The following is a 15,400-nucleotide window of genomic DNA, read 5'->3' on the forward strand; positions in this document are numbered from 1 at the left end:
AAGCCAAACTTACTAACGACATCAAATTACAGCAAGGGGTCTCATGCATGTTACCTGTGCAGGTTATGGCTGTAACACAAGGCTCCTTCTGCCCCCAGGATACCTGCCCACCCCTCGCTGGTGCAGCAGCTTGAAACCTAGCCCAGCAAAGTCCCACAGCCGGCTCCTCCTCTGACGGGAGGCTGCCAGCAGGACAGCCACCCACCGCAAGACACCGGGGCTCTCCACAGAGACCCTGGGCACAGGAGTAACCATCAGAGAGCACGGCAGTAACACAGCCGCTGACCTGGCTCAGCTCGCACACCGCTGTACAGGCTGTTCCTCCTGACAGCAAACACCCTGTGGCAAAGGCTGTCTCTCTTCTGGGCAAACAAAGAGCAACTGTTTAGGTTCCCATGGGACAGCACGGGGTGCACAGCCGTCTACTTGAATACACACCGGTAGGTCTCGCTGATAGCTGGCAGCTGGGCTAGGAAGAGGTTTCCCATCTGCCTGAAGCTACGCAAAAGCAGGAACTTACTGTTTTACTATAGGATCACGTCTAAACCACCGCCACGACAGCCTCTGAAGCTGCAACACGATGGATTGGGAATGAATGCAGAAACACCCAGGCTCTGCGACCACCGGCAGGATTGCAGCATCAAATCAAAGCAGCCTTTGAGGTCCTGAACTCGGGCATTAAAGCAGCTGGCTGTTCCTCCAAATAGCCCTCCCTTGAAATAGCCTCTTCTGCCAAGGTAGCAGCCAGCTTGCTGCCGCTTTTGACATTAAGAAGTTCCCACGCAGTTTCGGCAACAGCATCATGGTCACCTCTGTTTCGTTCCAGGAAGCTGCGAGTCACAACCGCTCCCCCAGGGAGCCGGGGAGAGGGGAAACTCCGACCTGTCGGGTCCCCTCACGTCAGCCAGGAGAGGCAACAGCAGTCGTGGGCATCGCCTCCCACCCCTCGGGAGCAGGCACAACCACCCCTATTTTAGCTGCTCTCAGACAAGGTGTTATCACCCTTGGAAGACCTGGTGGGAGGGACCTGCTAAGCCCTGTGCACAGGGAGCAGCCACCTCCCGCGGAAAGTCCCACAGAAGGGCTGGGGCTCGCTTGCGAGGTTGACCTACCCCGCAGAGCTCCACTCCCCCTCACCACCAACCTCCGGGGACCTCCGTTGTACCCGCAGCCTCCCAGCCCGCTCCTGTGGGGCATCCCCAGGGAGGTGCAGCAGAAGGGCTGTGCCTTCACCTTGTTTCACGTGGCTCACCAGGGCTTCTCCACACAGCTCTGGTCTAGCACTGTCCTGCAAAGCAGCTGCCGAGCAAAAGCCTTCTCTAATTAAAAGAGCTTCCTTTGGGAATAGGCAGATTTACCGCACAACTCAGAGGGCTCTTTAGTTATTCCATGTGCAGTGTCTCTGCAAACCTGCATTAGAAAGGGATCTGAATGCAAAGAAGAGCCCAGCAGCTTCTCAGACTGTTGGGAAAGTACATCCAGGCAGCTGGGTTTTGTCAGGTTGGGTGTGGTTTTTTTTTTCCCTTGCTAGAAGAGACTTCAGAGATGAGCATAATTAGGACTGCTCCCTGCCTTTTAAGCCCCAGTTTCTTCAAGCATCCAGCATAGATGCTGGAAAATAGCTCCCATCTCTGCTCACTCAGTGCAAAACTCAAGGCAACAGCAGGGGGGAAAACAGCCTTGCTAAACTGCAGGTGAGCAGTCTCCTGAATCCAAGTCCAGCACAGTATTCTGGATCCACGCTTCTGTATGAACAGGGAACCTAGCTCCATGATCACAAGACAAGGAAGAATTGGAGCGAGGGGACAGGAGACAGAGTTTACTTAGTGAAGCACACTGGGAAGTTGAGGACCTTCCAGCAAAGCCACTCAAGACTGACTCATCACCAGCAGCTTCAATCCAAGCTGACACACACAGCAGACACATGACTGGCTCCACAGAGGTCAAGAGGATGCTTTGATTGCACCACACCACCAGCACGATTATAACTGCAGTACTAGAGATGGTGTCCTATCTTCACACGAGCCAGAACGCCACTCTTTTATGCAAAGGGTACTCTACAAATCATTTGATTACAAGCAGAAAGGAGAGGAGCAGAGCAGTCTGCATGGTGCCTTTCGAAAGCAGGCATGTTAGCTTTGGGGACCAAAGTCCAAAAAAACACTTGATAATGACACCACTGAATACAGAACCTCTCCAATTTCCGTCCACACGTATTCCAAGTAATGTTAAGTAATTTCGAAAGCAGGCATGTTAGCTCTGGGGACCAAAGTCCAAAAAAACACTTGATAATGACACCACTGAATACAGAACCTCTCCAATTTCTGTCCACATGTATTCCAAGTAATGTTAAGTAAGCCGTCTGCAGGACCAAGGAGAAATCGGAAGAAAAACAGGTAGGAAGGGAATAAGACATTCCCAACACAGATATTTTTGTCTCTAAGACTAGAGCACCTAGAAAATGAAATGCCATGAAAGGTACAGAAACTTCCCTGGAAAGGTCTAACTAGAGCACTGAACCGTTTTGTGCAATACTAGAGCTCCTCTAGCTAATTTAGACTTCACGATTGATTCCCAACCAAACAGCTAATCATCCATCACAGGAGACATGCCAGCTCCGGGCGTTTAGGATTTGCATATTATATTACGGGATGACAGCAGCAGCCCTTGCAGTCCTAGCCAAGTGCCAAGATGTTACTTCCACACCTGCCTCACGTGCCGCTCCTGAAGCCCTGCACCAATACAGCACAGCTTGTGATCCCACAGCACCCCGGTGCAGAAAACATCTAGAGGCAACTCACTCGAACCTGTGCCAGTCCCGTAGCAAAATCAGGGTCCTGGAGTGGGTTGCTTTTAAAACTAGACAGACAATTTGCTGTATGAAGCCTCTCTTGCAGAGGCAGGAGCTGAGGACATCAAGCTCCCCTGTGGCTCCCCGACCCCATCCTGGCAAGGGCACAGAAACCTCACGGACCGCAGAGGCAGCGGCCAAAGGAAGGTGCTGGTGGAGGACACTGCCACATCCAGTGACCACAACCCCTTCTCCCGGGCAACTCTGGGAAAGAGCCTCCTTCGTTCCCAACAGGCAAAACTACCATACAGCAAGTTTGGGCCCTGCTATGCAAATCCGTGTAAGCTAGTTCCTCTCCCGCAATTCCCAAACTGCCTACATGACAACGGATGGGGAGCAGCAGCAGAAGGGACCAAGGGCAGTATCCGACTGCAGCTGTGGGAAGCTCAGCTCGGCTCAAGGTGCATGGCTGCAGCTCTGACAGCTCATCCCTTCCTTTGCTTGCATACGAGAGACCTCTGACTGAAGCAGCATTATTTTTGCCTACAAGGGGAACTCTCCATTATATAACTTCAAACCTCCAGGCTGCTGGATATCCTAACGAATATAGCTTGTCCCAGATCAGCATTTCTCCAGTACACATGGCCATGGGATTATCATCATACTGGAAGAGATCAGCGATCTGCTTACAGCCCAGCAACAATTTTGCAGTAAAGGGTAAAGCGCTTTCAGGATGCACCTGTTTGCTCAAGGCTGTGCTGCAAAGAAACTAAAACAGCAGCCCAGCAGCATCCTTAACAAATGCCACCAGTCCTTTGCCCATGTCCAAGGCTCCTAGTAGCACAGAAGAGCTGGCCCTTCCCAGCTCCTGAGCTGCTTAAAGACAGACAGGCCACTTACCTCAGCAGCAAGTTTCAGAAATAAAGTATGTGCACCAGACTTTGATTTGACTTGCTTTTAAATGGTGGTGTCCCAGTTCTGAAGCTCCATCAAGGAGATAAAAGAACTAGAGCAGTCAGCCAGACAGCCCATGCATATGCCTCTTCCCACAGGAGGAAGCCTGCCTTCAGCTTCGTCTCCTTCCCTTTCTCCCCTGTATTTGCTTTGGATGAGCCCCAAACCACCCAGCTTCCCTGGCCCTGCTGTGTCCAAGACGACACACGCTTGGGTACTGAGCCGGCAGTCTCCAATCCCCGTCCCCATCCCAAAAGGCTACTATTTTATTCCCTTTTTCTGCTGTCATCTACCAGGCAGTCCCTTTCACAGAGCTGCCCACAGTAACGCCTCATCTTTCTTCCAGAAAATTAGCTCGCTCTGAATCTGTCAGCGCACGCAAGTAATGATTTAAGCAATCTCCAGCACGCAGTTCCTTGTGCTTCACTTATCACCCTGTCTAGGTTCAAGTCAGCCATTAACTGCTTCAGTGTTTCTGAGCCCTGCTAGCCCAGAGAGCTTTCAGCAAACAGGCTCTGCCACAGCCGACTGACCGTCAAGGAACTGCTGGCACTGGCTGTGCCTCCCATATTATTCCTTTTACCATGCCAAGAGAGAGCCTGTAATTTGTAGCCTTTCCTCCATTTCATTCCCTCTTTAAGAATACAGATGAGCCAGGAAGAGATGGAGGTGTTTAGGTAACGACTGCAGCTCATTACACAGCTCCTAAAGGGAAGGTGGCTCACACAGCCATCCCTTCACACACGTGTCATTAATCATTTGCCCGTGGAAAGCTCTGATCCCACATTCCTCCAACAGAAGTGTCAGTGCAAGAGCAGAGTTTATTTCTCAGCCCGTCAAAGCTGACAACGCGGGGCAGGGGGCAAGGCTACTGGGCCCAGCTCACCCTTTGCTGTACATAAGGACTCCAGATCCCAGGATGTCATGATCCACGTTCAGAGACAAATGAAGGCAGGGGAGGAAAAAGGGATGTAGACATGGTGCTCCTAATTTAGAGAGGTGAAGTTAAGGCACTCTAGGGTGAGGGCTAGAGTTCCTGGCAGTAAGAAGTTAATTTTGACGCACACAAGTTTTTCCAAAGAGGAAACTGAGGAAGAAGTGCAAGAACTGAGGCTCCCATCATCCCTTCTTGCAGAGGCCCACTGGAAGCATTGCTACCTCCTCTGGCCTTCCAAGCCACTCAACCATAGCCCAAGCCCTGCTAGACCCAGCACCTCCCACTCACCAGCAAGCAGAAACAGAAAGGAAACCAGGAAGAAAGTGGCTGCCACTCCGCTGTCACCATTGAAGCGGAGCAATAATCACCGCTTCAGATAGCATGGGGCACGGTCCACCTCCCAGCATCACCCTGGCTTTCCCGTAACAGATCCTGTGCCATCGGTGCCCAAGGTCCCTGCGGCAGCACCTTCTGCCTCTGCTGCATGCTTCCCACTGCAATGGTGCCAGTGGGCACCAAGAACCACAGCCACGGTTTGAGTTGGAAAGCGCCTCGGGCCCCGCGGTTACCAGAGGTCTGCAAAACTCCCACCCGCACCTCCAATTTAAACATCTACCGCATGAATGTCTGCAGTCCTGGATGGTCCCCTGCTGCCTTACAGCTGTGACACAAGGACCCAGAGATACAGGAGAGGGATAAAACCTTTCCTCAGCTACAGTCAAATGAGGAATTTCATATGAACCCCCCTGCACTTCATGGAGTTTTGAAGCAGAGAGCGGCTTGGGTAGCAGGGGCAGGAAATCCCTGTGGAGCTGCGGGAAGGCCTTGTTAGAGCATCTCCCGCACCAGCTTACAGTTGTAGGTCACACTACACCTGCCTGTCCCCCGAGAACTAAAATAGAGACAATAACAGGAATGAGGAGAGTCCAGATGAGCCGCATCGTTAAAGCCGCTAAATCCTCTTAAGGGAGGAGCTTCCATGCAGCAGGACAGAGATCGCCCGCAGGGAGAGCTTTCTCCAGGCACTGAGCTTGCGTCTTGCTCTATTTCTGTCGCATGCAGGTAAGAAGCTGAGCGGATGCTGCAAGACTTCACCCAGCCACCCCTGCCCTGTGGCACAGGGACCAGGATGTCATCCCAGCGGTCCCCAGAGCCCTCGGCAAGGGCGGAGAAGCCCTGGCCAAGGGGGGTTCAGGCCCAGAGGGGCTCCACCAAGTGAAGTTATTTTGGAAGCAAGATCCTTCTATGAAAGAGGTGTTAAATGAAAAGACTTTAGGAGTGAGGAGAGACTGCTCACTTCCCTGAGCCACTCCAAATCCACACATTGGCTTGCAGAGCAGTTGGCAAAGGTCCATTTCACCCATGTGGCAGCCCAACATGAGCAAGCGCCCATGGATTTTTTCCTTTCTTTTTTTTTTTTTTTAAATTAAAGAAACACAACCGTAGGTGTGGGAGTTCTCGCTCCAGCCAAAGGACCAGAAACAAGGGTGAATGTTAAAAACGACCCCACTGTAGCAACCACAAAGAGGTCCTGGGATGGGACACTGGCAGGACTGCCACCACCCACGCAGTGACACTGCAGAGTGGGCACACCACCAGTGCCCTCCTCGCCCTTTAACACTTTCTTTCCACTTAGTGCTCATGCAGTATTTAGTAAGATCTGAGTAATTTGTCATTTTTACAGCTTGTTTGTCATACGCTTATCTTGACAACAGCATGCAGCAGCACACTACTGAGACTGCTCCTCTCACTAGATACCTCCCTCTAGATTTTCAGAGCAGTGTTTCTACGCTTGGACCTGGTGGCCCACCAAAAGGATCCTAGCCACACGCTTCTGCTCGACTGTTCTCACGCAGCGAGCAAGCTTCACAGCAGCAGGCTTACACCTCGGTCTTTGAAGATTTTTCTTAAGCCCAAGGTGCCTGAGAAAGTTAAAAAGAAAAAAAAGTCTTCTGTGGAGAGGAAGTATCACCGATGGCAGATTTCAAGATGGCACCCTCCAGCTGTACACCCTCGCCAGCACAAAAGCACACGGGTGTTTTCAGAAGCTACACACTGAGAGGCCTCGCTAGTGCAGGGATGGGTTACATCCCTGAGAACCTCTACTGCCAGCAGCAGCACAAACATCTCCAAGAGCTGCTCTTCTCCCCAGCCACCACCTCCGAGAGCACTGCAGTAGGACACTCTGTCCCTCCCCTGCACGGCTAGTAAAGTTTTAAACTCTCATCTCACGCGCAAGATGGAAATGCTAGAGCTGGTCCAAGACACAGGAACACTTCATCCTGAACTAGCTTTACAGCTTACCGAAGCCAACATTTAGATTCCAGGATAGTTGCTTCCCCCCTGCCCCCCCCCCCCGTTTTTTTTTTTGTACCGAGCGCTCCATTTTATGTTAAAGCATACACAGCAGAGCTTTTATGCTCTGAGGCACAAACAGCACGCCTGGGTTGTAACAAGCCCTTATCCCCTCATCAACAGATTTGTTAACAGCCCCACTGCAAGACAATTCACAGCCAACATCTACCCAGCTGTTGAAATGCAAGCACTACTCCGAACTCTTCACTGTCATCTTAAAAGAGAGGGAAAAAGAAAAAAAAAAAAAGGGACACGGCAGGCTGGGCCTGTACCAGATTTCTGTGGCTGTAACGGGAGGCAAGATTGCTCCAGAGGCATCTCACCTACATCTCAGAAATCAATCAGGACAGCGTCCCACTGAAGGCAGCAGCGCTGCCCGCTCTGGCCGGTACACGGCCGATCCACGTTCAGCCTGCCGAAACCGCTGTACAGCAATCAACGCGTCCGGCCTGCAGGACACGCTCCTGCGTGACACCGGCTCCACCGCACCTGACGAGGATTCTTTATTGTTTTTTGTTTTGTTTGTTGTTTTTTTTTTTTTTTTAGGCCACAGACCAGCTACACGACAGGATCGAAACTCACCCACCGCTTCCGAACGGGCACACACGCCTGCGAACCGGCAGCAACAGGGACTCCCCCCCCCCCCCCCCGCCGCCACCCCCGGAGGGGCTCCCCGCGGCCCTCGCACTTAACCACCCACCCGGGGAAGCGACGCGGGGGCTCCCCGGGACGCCCGGAGGGCTGCCGGCCCGGTCCCCCCCCCCGAGTGAGGGGCTCCCCGCCTCGACTGCAGAAAGCCCCCCCGGGGAAGTCCCCGCCGCCGAAATCCCCTCCGAGACCCCCGGGGCTCAGCAGAGAGAGCCCGTGTGTGTGTGTCCCCCCACCCCGCGCCTCGCCCTCTCCTCCGGCTCCACAGAGCTGCGCGCCTACCTGCTCGGCGGGGCTCGACGGTCCGCTGCTCTCCCTCCCTCTCTCCGCCGATGTGGCTCCGGCTCCCGGCCCCGCGGGGCGGAGCACGGCGGCTGCGTGGAGCCGGCCCCCGGGCGGGCCGCCGCCCGCCGCCCCTTGAGCCCGGCCCCCGCTGAGGGAAGCTGCGGAGCGCCGGCGCCTCAGCCGGCGGCCCGGCCTCCCGCCTTTTTTTTTGCGGCCTGCCCGGTAGGGACGTACCCGCCTTAACGGTGAAGGCCGCTCGCAGCTTGCCCGCTCCTTGCCAGAGGCGGGCTGTGGCTCTCCGCCAAGTGAAAGCGAGCCTGATGACCCACTCCAAGATTTTTTTTTTATTTTATTTTTTTTTCTTTCCCCAGTGGGCAATTTCGGTGCCCTAAGTGAACCCCAGCAGGGCTGCCGTATTGTTCCCCCGTTGCGAACCCGTTAAGCTCTTGTTTGCCCCGGCGATCGCAGACGGCGAGGTGCTAGTCTGCTGCGGCTGCTGTTTACTCTGCTGACCCGTGTCCTGGCATTGTTTCCCTGGGTTTCCCCGTTTTGTGCAGCGGATCCGCTTGGTGCGGCGGGCAGCGAGCTCCCAGCGCCGGCTCTTTGTTCTTGGCGTGTGGCTTAACGTGCCCGATGGGATCCTGCCTCTTCTCTCCTGGCAGAACAGAAATAAAAATGATAGCGGCAAGGTAATCTAACAGTAACGATAACGTGACCCTCTTTAAATCCTCGTTTCAGAGATACTAAAACCAAACCAGGCGAGCCAATCCTAAAACGAGGGAAGGTCGGGAGGTCCCTCACCCTCCTCAGGAGCAGCATTCCTCGCTTTCACTGTTTCCCCTGCCCTGGCAGGAGGAGGAACAGCAAGGTCATGCAGCTCAAGGCCACGGTCCTCGATCCTGGGGCAGCAAAAACCAGTTTGGCCTTTGTACTGAGACAGGTGTACGATGGCCACCCTACTCTGTCCTTACCAGATGCCTCTCAATCACCTTTCCGTACCCGCAGGGTGATTCCTCACTATGCCACCAGACTTTGAAGAAGAGATTTTTAAAGGTCCTTTTCTAGCCTGTGCTGTAGTCGTCGCATTGACTTCGTTTCAATTCTTGCATTTACAGGTGCTGAAGCAGAAGAGGGACGATAAGGTGGAAGTGAAATTACTCGCTCTGCGCAGGGGCTTTCGTAGGTGTGGTCTCGCCAGCCCTATTTCTGCAGCTGGCCACGGCAATACCCGGCTATCCACGGCCTGCAAACTGTCTAATAAGCCTAACCTTGCTCAGGCTTCTCTCTCTTACCAAAAGAGTTGTCAGGTCAGTTGTTAGTGTCTAAGATGAGGACAAATTTTGCATCAGAATTATTGGGGGCACTATCTGAAAACTCATTTGCAGCCAGTCTGGGGGACTACACGTCTCTATGGAAATAGGTAGCGCTCCAGCACCTCTTTTCAAGCAGAATAAACCTTCAGTAAAAATACTCCAATTCTGAAACAGAATATTGAAAGTTGAAGAATCACTTTCTCTTTCCGCCTTCTCTCTCTGTAATAGGCTTTGTGTTTAATTTAAACTTCTGGTCAGGCTTATGCCCGGACTCTGTAAGCCAGAATGCTTACCTATAAAGATGCAAGGCTCTGCGGGGCAAGTGAAGCAGTGTCTGCCTGCTCCTATATTTAGTCTTCCTCATTTGTGCACTGACAGAGTATCCAAGCCTACAGGTACTGAGCACGTACCCTGGTTTTGGTTCTTGCAAAAAGTGTCTTACTTTGAGGAAGGAAGCCTGGGCTCAAAATATTCCCCCTGAGCATCAGTGCAAAGGCTCCTTCTTAGAGAAAATGGGTTTAAAATAAAAAGTGATTACAAAGTGCAGTGCAAATGGATTGTGTATGTTCCAGCAGCTCCGGTGCCGGAATGAATTCGTGTTAATGGCTTTGAGAATGGGATACATGTTAGCAAGGGCAGTGTGGAGGTATATATGCATCAGTGATTGCATGTATAACTGGTTATGCTTCAGTGCTACTCGGGTATGAATCAGTGAGTCTGTAGAAAAGCATTAAGTCTATACCACTGCATTTGCTGAGAACAGGGGATAGGTTTTAAAAGAGAGCTTCCAAAGAGCCTGAATTTTATTAGAAAGTCTGAAGTGAATCATCCTCTTCTGAGGGCTTGCGACAGGGACTTGGCAACAGAGGAGAAACAGATCTGCAGAGATGCAGCTAAACTGTGCGCAGATGATAAACTAAAAGCCCAAGTATAAACAGCATCTTTTACAACAGTACACAGTAGGCTGGATTCTCAGCTAGTGATTAGACAAAAGTGCTTGTAAGAAAACATGCAGGCTGGAGAAACCCACCATTATGTGGTGTGTAAGGCTGAAGACTGAATACCGTTTCAAAGGGAGCCAGAGACCAGCCAATAGGTCATTCAGCCAAGCAATCTTGGTTTTGCCTTGGGCCATCTTCATTTCAAACACAACAACCATTCCCTGTCAAATGAATACTTTCTTTTTAGAAGGAATTAATCTCTTTACCCAATCGAGTCACGGCCTATTCTGTGGATAAACACGAGAAGTCTGCACGCGAGGCCAAGTCCCTGGGATGCAGCCTCGTACAGGTCCTGATTTATTTGTACACAAGATCTGTCTCCTTCAGGCACAGGGGAATATTAATGCCCTGCACAGAGCTGGCCGTGCTGCACCTTCGTGGCCATTTGCAGCCTTGCTCTGGGTTGCGAGAAGCTGCACAGTCCTCAGAGCCCCACTGCTTTGCAATGAAAAACGCAGGTACTGCATGGGTGGCTACTAATTATGGGTGGCTGCTAATGATGGAGGGAGCTACGGCCCCCTCCTTCTCTGTTGGTAAAACCATGCCTGGCTGGGTAAGGAGCCATCCTGGAACAGTGGGATGCGAGCAAGCAAGTTCCCACCATTGTATACACAGGCAGCCCTTCGCGTCTCTCTGTGAAGCAGGGATGGAAGGTCTCGGGGTTGTTCTGCAGCAAGCTGCAGAGTGAAAGGGACTAAACTGCTTTTCTCTAGTCTCAGAGGATCTCTGAGAAGAAGGAGTCTGAGGTTCAGATGGCACAGGTTGCTGCCCAGCGTTACGTATATCAGAAGCAGGAAATTAGTCCTTGGCGTTAGGGAGAACAAAGAGGAAGACACATGTGGCTTTATAACGTTTGCATATTTCTTTCCCTTAAAAAGTCTTTGAATTGGCCACACATTACTGTGGCTCTAAGAGGGGAAGGATTTCTGTGCTGACAGGGCCAAAACTCTGAGGGATTGGTTCAGGTGGTGCAGTGATGACTGCTGTAATTATCAAGAGAAATAGCCTAACTTTGAAAAAAAAAGTTCTTTCAAAATTGCTTTGATAAGGAGGAAAGACTTCAAAAACAGCGTAAAGAATTGCTGTATTTTTTCTGTTTAAATTCCAAGTCAAAAGGAAAAACACGATCAAACAACTTACAGTTCACAGTTAGTGTCTGTTTAATAACACAGTATAAAATAGATAGAATGCAAAGCACGATTTAAAATTACATATTTTGTCAAGTCTAATTTGACAGAAGTGCTGTCATGGCACTGTAAGTGGAATGCTCTTTTATTTGCCAAAACCTGTGATTTATTACCAGATTAATCATATACAAAGAATAATGGTTAGAGTGAACAGCAGTAAAAGTGCAGTGGTTGCTGGGTCTTTTGAGGCAAGAGGAGACTATTTTAAGTTGCGTTAGGGAAAAAAATGTTTATCAAAAGGTATGTTTTTAAAGTAGTCTGTTGGTTTTTTTCAGGACTAATTATTTTTACTAATTCTGCTTTTTATGACTTCGGAGTGAACGTCAGCTTTAGTAAACCGAATTAATTTTCCTGATGACCAATTGCCCTCCCCTGGTTGAAAGGAGAAATGCAGGCAATTGACATTTTCCAGCAGAAGTTAAGACTTCGACAAGCCAAAGGGAAACTGTTCTGCCAGAGGCACCACGTAACTGGGAAGCAGATTCTTCTGTAGCTTGGTTATTTTGAACCCTGATAGGGGTCCCTCACAGCTGACTATTACAGAGGTGACTGCACTCCCAAACTCAATATTTTGCAAGAAAAGATTGCTCCCCCCTCGATGGGTGCCAGGAAATGCAGCACCCGGGGATGTGTCTTCCTAGGCACTAACTTTGGGACTTCTGAACTCTAAGCTTTTGTGATCCATTGAGCATTAGCAAGTATGGGAGCATGTGCCCCCATGAGTTGGATGCCTATCTGACTTTTGGGATGGGAAATTTTCTGGAATAAATCATCAAGATTTACCACCCTGTGCTTTCCAAAATTTCTCCCTTTTTAAAAATCCTCATAGAAACAAATCTCAAAAGGTCTTCCACAAAGTGTGAGCAGGTCATAGACATCTCTGGATAGAGAAGAGACCATGACTGTTGCCATGGGCCTGCTCATTTGAGGCAGGTAAGACAGAAAATCCCAGATGAGTTTCAAAACTGCATCCCAATCACTAAGGAGCTTTTCCTTGTGTTGCTGAGCTCTGTTCAGTACCTGGGCATGCCTGGGCTAATAGCATCCATAGTGTGACTTTGTGGAACTTGGTTGAGCTAGGACTTAACCCAATTTTACAATCCTCTTTGTGCCTTTTGCAGTCATCTTTGGCAACCAGAAACTAATTCCAAAGAGGTGGCATTCAGGCTCAGTCCTTTTAAACAAGCGTAGGTATGGATAAACACCTGCAGAACTTGACCTTACTCCTAAGGCTTCCATATTAGACACCAAAATCTTTCTTCTTCCTCTTACACAGAAGCGTTCGGCTTCTTCAAGTGTGCTCGCTCTCCTTGGAGATACAAGGCGTCTTGTCTGTGCCTTTTGCAGGAGAGGTCTTACCTTGAATCACAACCTCCTGTTCAGAGAGCAACAAGAATATCCACTGTTCCTCCAGGAACCAAGTAGGGTCTTGTTTCTTGTTATTGTGCTGGAGCACAATAGGTTCTGCTTACAACCTTGTTTTGATCTAATACTTGCAGATTGAAGGGTTATTCTGAATTTTATGTCCAGCTTTGCACTGGGAGGTTATGAAATGCCAAAGCACCATGAGATCCCTCCCCTCCCACAAGATTTGAGCTATTTTGCATAATAACTTTCCATAACAGTCTTTCTGAGGTTAGGCTGTCTGGATGAGTATATGCATTTTTCTGCATAGTAGGAAGAAGGAGCCAGAGCGCTGATAATAAGACTACTTTCCTCCTAAGACCATGACTTGAATGCAAAGTTGCATGGATCTGCCCTTGTCTTTCAAAAAGGAAGAACAGAATTTGCACCAGAGAAACACGGGCACATCTGGGCAGATCTCATATGTGATTCACTCCTGGCACCCATGTTGACCTGGACCAGCTCTGTCTGTGATACAAGGCTGAATAAGTGTATTTAAACATCATCTGCTTCTTGACAGTTCTTTTAACTGTCAGTTACCTTGGATAGAGAGGAACGAACATTACCCAGCAATGGGGAAAGCTTCCCTGTTGATCTGCCCTGGGGGTGTGCTGGGACAGGTGCTGTTGCTTAGGTAGTATTCATTCCACACCCCACAGCCCTGAAGACTGGTAAGAAGTCATCCCTTTCAGTCCAGTTAACAAAAACACTTTAGAAAACCCAAGGAAGGAGAACCCAGTTCAAGGTCTGCCAAAGTAAATGAAAGCACTCAAGGGCTGGCACTGTCAGGCTGGATATTTTCTCAGGGAAATGTGTGTAACACTGGCACAATCTACCTGAAGGAGCAAGGCAAGTGGAACAAACAATCCTATGACACTAATGCTTCTTACATAAGCTCAGATCCGCAAAAGTATTTAGAGACTTAATTCCCTTCAATTTCATCTGTGAAGGCATCCAAGTACCTCCTCGCTACGTAGAGCCAATTTTAAACCTTGCATTGAAACAAGTCTCTTTTCCACCTTTGCTTCTCTGCTCTTTCTCACGCAGATGCATGTTTCAATACTCACATGGTCAGCGAGGTGCCCAAATGTGCCCCTGCATCACCGATTTATGCGTGTAAAGCTGCAATGAAACGCGTGTAGGAATGAAATCCTTGAGGTCCGTTGATGACTTGCAACTGGTCATGTGCCTTGCTTCCACTTGGTGTCTCTCTTTAGTCTCAAATCTGGGGCTGGATCTCCAGTAGTGCTCTCCTGGGGACGATTCTTTGTTATTTGCATGGCAGAAGTACCCCAAAGTTTCAGTGGGGCACCACGACTCCACAGTGATTAGCAACGTAGAGAACTCACAAAATGTGAGACTCCCTTTCCCTCCCCTCCCAGCTGTATAGCTTTGCTGTATGCTCCCCATCAGTTTAAAATGTGTTTAGGAAATGAAAATATTTTTTTTTTTTCATGAAAGTAACATATTTGTTGTCCAACTTGATCTAATTCGTGTTACAGAGAACTGGTTTGACTCCCCCTCTAACAAATGCTAGAGAACTTCACAGGCATGCAAGTGAAACACGAAGTGTTACTTTACTGAATTCACAAAACAGCATTTTTTAAAGCTATAATTTCAAAATAACATCAAATAAAAGCACAGTCTTTTCCCTTGTGCACAAACAGAGAAGATGAGGGAGAGTTTAAAAAACCCTGTACAGTGCTTCTAATCCTTCTTCATACTGTAGTGGAAAAATTGGGGGGGGGGGAGTGATTTAAGCCTTTTTGCGCCAGAACCAAACTTCTTTATGGTATATAAGACCGACTTGATAAGGAAATCCATGAGTTTGGCTTCCTTTTTGATTTCTGTATAGTGCAAGCCGGTTTTTCAATGACAAAAGCTACACTGAAACTCCCTGAAAGACTTCAGATATTTGCTGCTACACATGGAAAACACTGTGGCTTACAGCATAAATGTCCTAATGTGCTTGATTCACTCCCGTTTCTGGGCCTTTTCTGTTTTGCCAGTTCCTCTGAGATTAAATCTCTGAGAGAAAGTGGTCCAAATCTAATGTGCTTGGCAGTCCCCTCAAATAAAAGCTCCTTTCTCCAAAGACCTCTTGGTGTCTTGCTTAATTCTGATCTGGAGACCTAGAGACTAGACTCTCAGCTAGTATAAACGAGGGAAGTATACCACATAACAGCAGCTGAGGATCTGGAAAATAGTATCTACCAATAACTTCTTACTTCATGTGGGTTCTACCCAAATAATTCACTAGCCCTCCTGTGGGAGAACAAAGCACTGTATATTTCCTTTTATGAGCTGTTTTGCACATAAATGCTCTTTGCAGCCCTAGTACATCTCCACTGAAACCAGTGAGAGCAAGTTTGCAAAATCTGTGCGCAGCTTATTTTTAAATCCTTTCAAAATCACAGAGGAATGTTCATCAGATTGCAGATCCCCAATGCAAAATAACTGCAAAGTGTGCCAGCGTTTTCTTACAGCAGATGCCGAGATGATAGCGTTTCATCCTTTTGCTGTGC

At 49.3% G+C, this 15,400-nt stretch overlaps 1 protein-coding gene across 1 annotated transcript in view; it reads right to left on the reverse strand.

Moving 5' to 3' along the window:
* CD82 (CD82 molecule) overlaps positions 1-8,071 on the reverse strand; it is a 41,483-nt gene extending 33,412 nt beyond the window's left edge. The window contains exon 1 of the mRNA XM_030030348.1: positions 7,968-8,071. The gene's annotated coding sequence lies outside the window, so the exon portion shown is untranslated. The remainder of the gene's footprint in view (positions 1-7,967) is intronic.
* Between the last annotated feature and the right edge of the window lie 7,329 nt (positions 8,072-15,400).

The sequence above is a fragment of the Aquila chrysaetos genome, chromosome 2, assembly GCF_900496995.4.
Source record: "Aquila chrysaetos chrysaetos chromosome 2, bAquChr1.4, whole genome shotgun sequence".
NCBI lineage: Eukaryota > Metazoa > Chordata > Aves > Accipitriformes > Accipitridae > Aquila > Aquila chrysaetos.